This window comes from Xenopus tropicalis, chromosome 10 (genome assembly GCF_000004195.4).
Source record: "Xenopus tropicalis strain Nigerian chromosome 10, UCB_Xtro_10.0, whole genome shotgun sequence".
Classification (NCBI taxonomy): Eukaryota; Metazoa; Chordata; class Amphibia; order Anura; family Pipidae; genus Xenopus; species Xenopus tropicalis.
In genome coordinates this window covers 40939822-40950500 of record NC_030686.2, presented here as the reverse complement: position 1 = coordinate 40950500, position 10679 = coordinate 40939822, and positions in this window count along the sequence as shown.

Here is a 10679-nt window from a genome sequence, read left to right as displayed (position 1 = left end):
TGTTCCTGTTCCTTTAACTGTGACTCTCTTATAGATATAATGATATTAAGCTCGTGCAGAAGCAAATCTCATAACCACATTATCCCACAAGCCTGTGTTGTGGCATCTGATAGCCCCAAGCACCAGTCCGTAGCTTGTACAGTAATGCACAATGTTCTGAATCATCCCAAACTCCATGGAATCATAAACACATAGAGACAATCTTAGAGTTTCTTTCAGTAGGGATGTAGATGTTTTCTCTGCCTTCTTGCCTATTGGGCTTTCAATAACTGCATTTGCCTTTTCATTCTGCCTATGTGCAGTTGGGTTGCCCCCTGCCCAGTATTTCACCAGCCAACTGGTAACATAGCAGCCGAGGCTGGGGCTGGTATTACAGAGTTGAGCAACAGCTCTGCAACTTGGCCAGTTTCCCCCCAATCTGCCCCCTTTACATCACAACTCTACCCCCTCTACCCCTCCTGGACCCCGTCCCCTTCCTTACATCATTGCCCAGTCCCTTTTCCCTGCTGGCTAGTATTGCCTCAGACAAAAAGTGGCAACCCTCATGTGGAGGGGTCAACTACAAAACATTCATCTTCCATTCTGCCTGTCAAACCAATGGCTGGTTGCTTGGGTCAGCAGGACCTTAGCAACCAGATTTAATCTCCAAACTGAAGAGCTACAGAACAAAAAGCTGCACAATTACAGATAGAAAGAATAGGGTCCAAATGAAAATACTCTTAGAAAACCATTGTTTTGAAATTTAACGGTGAACTGTCTCATTGGGACTTGTTAATATAGAGGTCTAAGTACAGCCTACGGGCTTCCAGCTGTTCTTGGACTACAAGTCCCATTTACAAACTGTACAATGCAGCACCAGTGCAGGAAACAATCAGACTTTCAACTGCTACAATAAATAAGCCTCTGTCCGGAAGTCATTTATAGAATATTGCTCCATATACCCCTCCCTATAACTCCCCCTATTGCTCCATATACCCCTCCCTATAACTCCTCCCATTGCTCCATATACCCCTCCCTATAACTCCCCCTATTGCTCCATATAACCCTCCCTATAACTCCTCCTATTTCTCCATATAACCCTCCCTATAACTCCTCCTATTGCTCCATATACCCCTCCCTATAACTCCCCCTATTGCTCCATATACCCCTCCCTATAACTCCTCCTATTGCTCCATATACCCCTCCCTATAACTCCTCCTATTGCTCCATATACCCCTCCCTATAACTCCTCCTATTACTCCATATACCCCTCCCTATAACTCCCCCTATTGCTCCATATACCCCTCCCTATAACTCCTCCTATTACTCCATATACCCCTCCCTATAACTCCTCCTATTGCTCCATATACCCCTCCCTATAACTCCCCCTATTGCTCCATATACCCCTCCCTATAACTCCCCCTATTGCTCCATATACCCCTCCCTATAACTCCTCCTATTGCTCCATATAACCCTCCCTATAACTCCTCCTATTGCTCCATATACCCCTCCCTATAACTCCTCCTATTGCTCCATATACCCCTCCCTATAACTCCTCCTATTGCTCCATATACTCCTCCCTATAACTCCTCCTATTGCTCCATATACCCCTCCCTATAACTCCTCCTATTGCTCCATATAACCTTCTCTATAACTCCTCCTATTGCTCCATATACCCCTCCCTATAACTCCTCCTATTGCTCCATATACTCCTCCCTATAACTCCTCCTATTGCTCCATATACCCCTCCCTATAACTCCTCCTATTGCTCCATATACTCCTCCCTATAACTCCTCCTATTGCTCCATATACCCCTCCCTATAACTCCCCCTATTGCTCCATATACCCCTCCCTATAACTCCTCCTATTGCTCCATATAACCGTCATTAAAATTTCTCCCATTGTGCCATATAACATACGATATTACACAGCATGGGAAATAGGTTCCTCAGAGAGCGTATTGTCCTCAACTATTTGTACATTGCATTTTCTGAGTTGACCAGTAGAGGGACCCCTGCTCCATCTGACACATCTAAAGGGCAGAAAATGTTGTTGTGAGGGGCCCTGTGATTTCTGAGGGCGGCCCTGGTCACAGCCACATTTTCATGTTGCCTTGGGCAGGTCCTGGATGCAATACGTTCAGTGTCTGGAAATAATATAAAGTTTCCCACCAATAGAAAAAGAGCGTTCTATTGTGTGAGTGGCACCCCCAATGGCTTAGGTGCCATAGACTGCACCCATGTGGCATTTAATCCGCCACTAGACAAAGAGCATATTATCCGGAATTGCAAAAATGACCATTCGCTGAGTATCCAAGTGGTGTGTGACAGTAACATGAGTATCATGAGTATAAGGATTCCCAGGCTCCACACATGAAGCAGCCCGGACTGTACGCTGATTCTGAAATCACGCATGAAATAATGCACAAATATATTGCATCTCTTAAAAATGTCATTGCCAGATAAATAATGACAATAAAATCGCTTCTTAATTCAGAGAAGTGCCCTTTTAGTGAATCGATCATTAATTCTCCAAATATAAGAAGTGATAATATTTTTAGCGCATGCAAAAACTAACACTCGTTTTTTCACCCTTTAGTGAATCGCCCCCTTTGTGGGGCCTTTCATTAATAACAACTCCCAGCACTTCTTAGATTTGCCTTTGTCTGCCTATGGGTGCTGGGAGTTGCACAGCAATATATGAAGGGCTACCTGGACGCAAAGGGGATCTGGGTGCATCTTTGCCGCTAAGGAAAGCCGGGTATTTGGAGGGGCTGTGTGGGTCAAACCTGCCTGCCCGGGTTTTCCAACTAAGGAAATATGGACAGGACTCTCAGTGCCGCCATCGGGGAGGAGATGGGGTACAGTTGTGCCAGGGCCCCGTGACATCTTCTTCCGTAACTTCTGCTAAAACTGTTTAAAAAACGACGTAACTTACATAGAAACTTATGGAAGCAGAAAACCATGGAGAGAAGCTTTGCAGGGACAAACTGTATTAGGGGGCACTGCTGGGCTGGCTACCAATGTATTAGGGGGCACTGCTGGGCTGGCTACCAATGTATTAGGGGGCACTGCTGGGCTTGCTACCAATGTATTAGGGGGCACTGCTGGGCTGGCTACCAATGTATTAGGGGGCACTGCTGGGCTGGCTACCAATGTATTAGGGGGCACTGCTGGGCTGGCTACCAATGTATTAGGGGGCACTGCTGGGCTAGTTACCAATTTATTAGGGCGCACTGCTGGGCTGGCTACCAATGTATTAGGGGGCACTGCCGGGCTGGCTACCAATGTATTAGGGGGCACTGCCGGGCTGGCTACCAATGTATTAGGGGGCACTGCTGGGCAGGCTACCAATGTATTAGGGGTTACTGCCGGGCTGTATTAGGGGGCACTGCTGGGCTGGCTACCAATGTATTAGGGGGCACTGCTGGGCTGGCTACCAATGTATTAGGGGGCACTGCTGGGCTGGCTGCCAATGTATTAGAGGGCACTGCTGGGCTGGCTACCAATGTATTAGGGGGCACTGCTGGGCTGGCTGCCAATGTATTAGGGGGCACTGCCGGGCTGGCTACCAATGTATTAGGGGGCACTGCTGGGCAGGCTACCAATGTATTAGGGGTTACTGCCGGGCTGTATTAGGGGGCACTGCTGGGCTGGCTACCAATGTATTAGGGGGCACTGCTGGGCTGGCTACCAATGTATTAGGGGGCACTGCTGGGCTGGCTACCAATGTATTAGGGGGGCACTGCCGGGCTGGCTAACAATGTATTAGGGGGCACTGCTGGGCTGGCTACCAATGTATTAGGGGGCACTGCCGGGCTGGCTACCAATGTATTAGGGGGCAGGGGTTAGGGCAAAACTCCACTGCCCCCCAATAAACGGAACAACTTATTAGCACATTAATCAATGGAACTCTTTATATGAACTGCTTATTATAGAGTAATATCAGCTGTTTATGTTGCACACAGAAGGGGTACTGCCTGTGTCCAGGGGGGGCCCAATATAAATAACTTGTGTGGGGCCCCAAAATTTTTTATGGCAGCCCTGCTCTCCCTGACCAGCCAATCAGCGATGCCCTGCACCCAACATCACAGGTCACCCCGTGATGTCACCTCCCCACCCCCGTGATTTCGCAACCACGCCCCCTGCGCAGGTTCCCTTCACAAAATTGGTGAAGATTGCTGCACTACAATGTTGGGATCATGTCCGGACTGGGCTTCACTAGGGTTGCCACCTCTCCCGGCTGGGGGGGCTGTTTGGGCCTCTGGGTACTTGGAATGCCAGGACCCAGGCCCAGACTGGCAATCTGTGGGTTCAGGCAAATGCCAGAGGGGCTGCTGTAAGATGCCATAGACACTCACTATTTATTGGGCTGGGGGGGGGGGTTGTTTGTGCCTCTGGGTACTTGGAATGCCAGGACCCAGGCCCAGACTGGCAATCTGTGGGTTCAGGCAAATGCCAGAGGGGCTGCTGTAAGCTGCCATAGACAGTCACTATTTATTGGGCTGGGGGGGGGGGCTGTTTGGGTCTCTGGGTACTTGGAATGCCAGGACCCAGGCCCAGACTGGCAATCTGTGGGTTCAGGCAAATGCCAGAGGGGCTGCTGTAAGGTGCCATAGACAGTCACTATTTATTGGGCTAATGGGAGGCTATTTGGGCCTCTGGGTACCTAAGCGCTGCCACCTAATTAGGAAAACTGGGAAGGACTCACTGAGATTGACAACCAATTGCTGATCCCTGTGTCATAGCCCCGCCCAGTGACCTCACATTCCCTTGTCTTGTATGCCCCGCCCCTGCCTCTTCCCCGCCCCTGTGACGTCCCAGCCCACCCCCAAATGCCGGGAGAGGTGGCAACCCTAGTGAAGCCCAGTCCGGACATGATCCCAACATTGTAGTGCAGCCATCTTGCCCTATTATTATCCGCTTTTCCAACCACGCACTGCTGCTCTGTGTGCAGCCATAATGCCAAATATATGCCCGGTGCCCACAGCTTTAGGGCTGTGTCCCATTCTATAATACAGCAGAGGTCAAAGCCATTTCCATGTGTTCTGTGAGCAGAAGGGAGGGGGCCTAACAATCTTATCTATCAATGCACATGTGAAAAGGAAAGGTGGAGGAATTTCTAAGCATTTAGCAGCAATTTTTTTTTTCTTTTTGGGAAAAAAATAATATATTTGAGTTACAGGCTGTTGGGGCGAGGATGGCATCAACAAGCCAATGTGGTTCTAGATCCCCCAGTCAGTTGGACAAGCCCGGCCCAGCTGCCCTCATCCCTGCTAACTCAGACCTGATCCCCACCGGCGCTCCCCCCACTGACCCCCCTATCGTGCCTAGGTAAATGTCAGATATGCCCTCTCAAGGCTCTAGTTACACAGATCGCATTGGGGTCCCTATACAGGTCCCGCATTTTTGTGTTAAGGTGAACGTCTTGCTTGTGGGCTAAGTCTCACCCACTTTTCAGACAGAGGGGCAATACAGGGTGTTAGAAAAGTTAAAAGTGCCTGGGCTGGGAGTGTGGGGCAGGAATAGGAGGAGTTATAATCTCAAATATACACTCATTATTTTAATTAACATTTATTTATAAAGCGCCACAGCGCTGTACAATAAGTGGGTTACATACATGGGACATACAGAGTAACATATAAAGCAACCAATAACCGATACAAGGGGTGAAGAGAGCCCTGCCCAAAAGAGCTTACACTCTACAAATAAAGAATACAGGAAAGTTTTAATGCACATTTGTACCTAGTGTTTCCTATACAGATAAAATAATACTGTGGTTGGAATCAGTGACAAAATGTCAGATATTATTAAGTCAAAACAGGGTAACGTGAGAAGTATAATTTAAATTCAGCAGTCCAGTCTTGCTTTATGGCAATGAATCTAGATAGACACTTTAGACATGCAAGCAGGATCAAATATCCTTTATAGCAGTGCTGTCCAACTGGCGGCCCGCGGGCCGCATGCGGCCCGCGACCCCCCTCTGTGTGGCCCCCCACCTGTCTGGCTGCTTTGATGGCTTACTCTTGTGTAAGCTTTAAATGGTATCAGTACTGTGATTAACTGGCCCCCCTGCATGGTTCTCACCTCAGATTCAGGCTGTAATCAGGCTGTATTGTTTAAATATGTAATCCCCTGTGTTGTTCACACCTTTTAATCTCTGCATTGTTCCCCCCGTGCAGTGTTCACACCTCAGGCTCAGACTGTAATCAACCATATTGTTCCCCTGTTCACACCTCAGAGCAGTAGAAACCCACAAATAATCCCTGCACACTACAAAAAGAACATATACTGAGGTGGTACTGCAATTAAAAAGTTTTTTAATATATAGTTATTGTGCAGACTGTAGGAGCATTGCCAGCATTGTGTCACTGTAGGCTGCCTGTGTGTGCCATACACACAGGCATCATAGGGCAAGCAGAATATGGCACACACAGGCAGGGTAGGGAAGGCAGAGTATGGCACACACAGGCAGAGTATGGCACACACAGGCCAAGTATAGCAGAAACCAGCCAAGTATGGCACACAGGCAGGGTAGGGAAGGCAGAGTATGGCACACACAGGTAGGGTAGGGAAGGCAGAGTATGGCACACACAGGCAGGGTAGGGCAGAGTATGGCAAGTTTTTGCTGTACTACAACCATTAATATGGGTATGGTCATGTGATAACATGGGTGTGGTTTCAAGTGGGTGCGGTTTCAAAAAGGGGAGTAGTCAAAACTGGCTTCCATTATCGGCCCTCCACCACGTAGGTCGGAAAAATTCCGGCCCTCAGTACCACAGAAGTTGGACAGCACTGCTTTATAGGAAAGTTACCTGCGAATGTAACCCTCTGCTGCCCGGGAAGGGCTTTGTGTCATAGAGCTAAGGGGGCAGAAGGGATTGCGCCTCGGGCTGAATCAGAACAAGAGATCCGCTGAATGGAAACACATGGAATCTGAGCCTTTAATGTTATAGTAAATGACACAGCACTTTGACAATTGGTGTAAATACATTAAAGGTGATTAGTGAACAGTGGGTAATTAAGAAGCAACAATATCTCTTTAATTGCAGTAACCCCATACACATCATGAGTGCAAAATCCCACTGGGGCTTCAGGGGCCCCTGCACCCCCCAATGGCCCCGCCACCTTCACACCCCCCCCCCACAGGAGCCCCCAACACCCTCCGACCCCGGAGAATGGCGGATCGTGGGAGTGCCCTGGGGGGTTCGGGTCAGGCCCACCGGGGACCACCAGAGTTTTTCGGCCCAGTCTGATGCTGCATGTTAAGTCCCTGGTGGCACCTGAGTAGGGGACGTCTCAATTCAAATCTAGAGGTGACAAGGGGGTGGTGGGCAATAACCCAAAAAGTAATCTGAGAAAGAAAGAGAAAGAGTTTTATGAAAAAGGTAATGCAACTGGAGATACATTGGATGTAGCTTGTAGGAATGGTCGGACACCTTGTAAGCAATAGAGAAACTGCAGGGTTACTGAAATTAACTCTTAGGGGCTGATTTACTAAGCCACGAATCCGAATTGGAAAAATTCTGATTGGAAAACGAACATTTTGCGACTTTTTCGTATTTTTTGCGATTTTTTCGTCGCCGTTACGACTTTTCGTAAATTGTCGCAACTTTTTTGTAACCATTCCGACTTGCGCGAAAAGTTGCGACTTTTTCGTAGCCATTATGATTTGCTCGTATCTTGTCGCGACTTTTTCGTAAGCGGCGGCTGAAACTTTCAGACTTAGCATGATTTTGGAAGCCTCCCATAGGACTCAATGGCACTCTGCAGCTCCAACCTGGCCCAAGGAAAGTCTCCCATAGGGCTCAATGGCACTCTGCAGCTCCAACCCGGCCCAAGGAAAATCTCCCATAGGGCTCAATGGCACTCTGCAGCTCCAACCCGGCCCAAGGAAAATCTCCCATAGGGCTCAATGGCACTCTGCAGCTCCAACCCGGCCCAAGGAAAGTCTCCCATAGGGCTCAATGTCACTCTGCAGCTCCAACCCGGCCCAAGGAAAGTCTCCCATAGGGCTCAATGTCACTCTGCAGCTCCAACCCGGCCCAAGGAAAGTCTCCCATAGGGCTCAATGTCACTCTGCAGCTCCAACCCGGCCCAAGGAAAGTCTCCCATAGGGCTCAATGTCACTCTGCAGCTCCAACCCGGCCCAAGGAAAGTCTCCCATAGGGCTCAATGTCACTCTGCAGCTCCAACCCGGCCCAAGGAAAGTCTCCCATAGGGCTCAATGGCACTCTGCAGCTCCAACCTGGCCCAAGGAAAGCCTCCCATAGGGCTCAATGGCACTCTGCAGCTCCAACCTGACCCAAGAAAAGTCACCATACTGAAGCTTGAATGTATCCGAAACTTTCGTACTCGGCGCGAAAGCTGCGAAAAAGTCGCGACCCTACTATAGTTTATATAAATACCCCGCTGTGTAGCCCCGGGGGCAGCCATTCCTGCACTGGTACAGCTGGGGTGTTTGCTACAGAAACCCTACTATAGTTTATATAAATACCCTGCTGTGTAGCCCCGGGGGCAGCCATTCCTGCACTGGTACAGCTGGGGTGTTTGCTACAGAAACCCTACTATAGTTTATATAAATACCCCGCTGTGTAGCCCCGGGGGCAGCCATTCCTGCACTGGTACAGCTGGGGTGTTTGCTACAGAAACCCTACTATAGTATAGTATATATTTGGAGGTGCCAAATAAGGGCTGTGATTGGCTATTAGGCAGCCTCTATGCACACTATCATCTTACATTCAAGCTGGAAAAAGGCACAGGTTACATAGCAGATAATAGATAAATCCTGTAGAATAGAATGGTGTTTCATCTGTTATCTACCAATGGTCTGTCCAAACTTAGGCTTTTTTTTTTAAATAAACATAACTTCCCACAATTCCCTGCTCATGTGACGTCAATAAGGAATATCACAGTTGAATGCATTGTGGGTTGTGTAGTTCCTGCATGCTGTCTGTAAGCTGTGGAATAGTTGTTACAATTTGTAACATCAATGTTTTAGTCCCTCCTCCCCTGCCAGGATTTAAAATGATGCAGAAAGGGAAGAACTGTTTTGCAGCTGGATTTCAGCATATAAAATTGTATTTATTCCTACTTTTTGAAGGAACAGATTACAGTGATAGGTATATTAGGTAATGAGCAAATTTTTGCCAAGTATCGCTGTGAAAAAACAGCCATAGATTCCAAAGGATGAAAAAAAAAAATAGGTGCTGTAAAAAAGTTGTAACACAAAAACCCATTGAATTAAATGTATTTCACAATGTTTTGTGAATATTTTTCGGCAAAGTGACGTGGAACAGATTCACTCATCACTAATATTAGGGGTTTCTGTGTTGTGTTAGGCTCTTTTTTTATTTCTGGTTTGCTCTTCCATCCCCTTCCCTGTTATAAGTTGCCCAGATGGGCCATGTAGTTTAAATATGAATAAACAGATAAAAAACAGGTAAACTTTGTATAAGATAAATTTATACTTTATTGGTTTTGCTCTTGTCTTTTCTCCAACTGTAAAAGTTAAGCCCCAGTGGAGCTTACAATCTGAAGTGCCTATCCCATTCCCATCAGTCCCTGCCCCAGTGGAGCTTACAATCTAAGGTCCCTATCCCATTCCCATCAGTCCCTGCCCCAGTGAGCTTACAATCTAAGGTCCCTATCACATTCCCATCAGTCCCTGCCCCAGTGAGCTTACAGTCTAAGGTCCCTATCCCATTCCCATCAGTCCCTGCCCCAGTGGAGCTTACAATCTAAGGTCCCTATCCCATCAGTCCCTGCCCCAGTGAGCTTACAGTCTAAGGTCCCTATCCCATTCCCATCAGTCCCTGCCCCAGTGAGCTTACAATCTAAGGCCCCTGTCACATTCCCATCAGTCCCTGCCCCAGTGGAGCTTACAATCTAAGGTCCCTATCCCATTCCCATCAGTCCCTGCCCCAGTGGAGCTTACAATCTAAGGTCCCTATCCCATCAGTCCCTGCCCCAGTGAGCTTACAGTCTAAGGTCCCTATCCCATTCCCATCAGTCCCTGCCCCAGTGAGCTTACAATCTAAGGCCCCTGTCACATTCCCATCAGTCCCTGCCCCAGTGGAGCTTACAATCTAAGGTCCCTATCACATTCCCATCAGTCCCTGCCCCAGTGAGCTTACACTCTAAGGTCCCTATCACATTCCCATCAGCCCCTGCCCCAGTGAGCTTACACTCTAAGGTCCCTATCACATTCCCATCAGTCCCTGCCCCAGTGGAGCTTACAATCTAAGGTCCCTATCACATTCCCATCAGTCCCTGCCCCAGTGAGCTTACAGTCTAAGGTCCCTATCCCATTCCCATCCGTCCCTGCCCCAGTGGAGCTTACAATCTAAGGTCCCTATCCCATCAGTCCCTGCCCCAGTGAGCTTACAGTCTAAGGTCCCTATCCCATTCCCATCAGTCCCTGCCCCAGTGGAGCTTACAATCTAAGGTCCCTATCACATTCCCATCAGTCCCTGCCCCAGTGAGCTTACAATCTAAGGTCCCTATCACATTCCCATCAGTCCCTGCCCCAGTGGAGCTTACAATCTAAGGTCCCTATCACATTCTCATCAGTCCCTGCCCCAGTGGAGCTTACAATCTAAGGTCCCTATCCCATTCCCATCAGTCCCTGCCCCAGTGAGCTTACAATCTAAGGTCCCTATCCCATTCCCATCAGTCCCTGCCCCAGTGAGCTTACAGTCT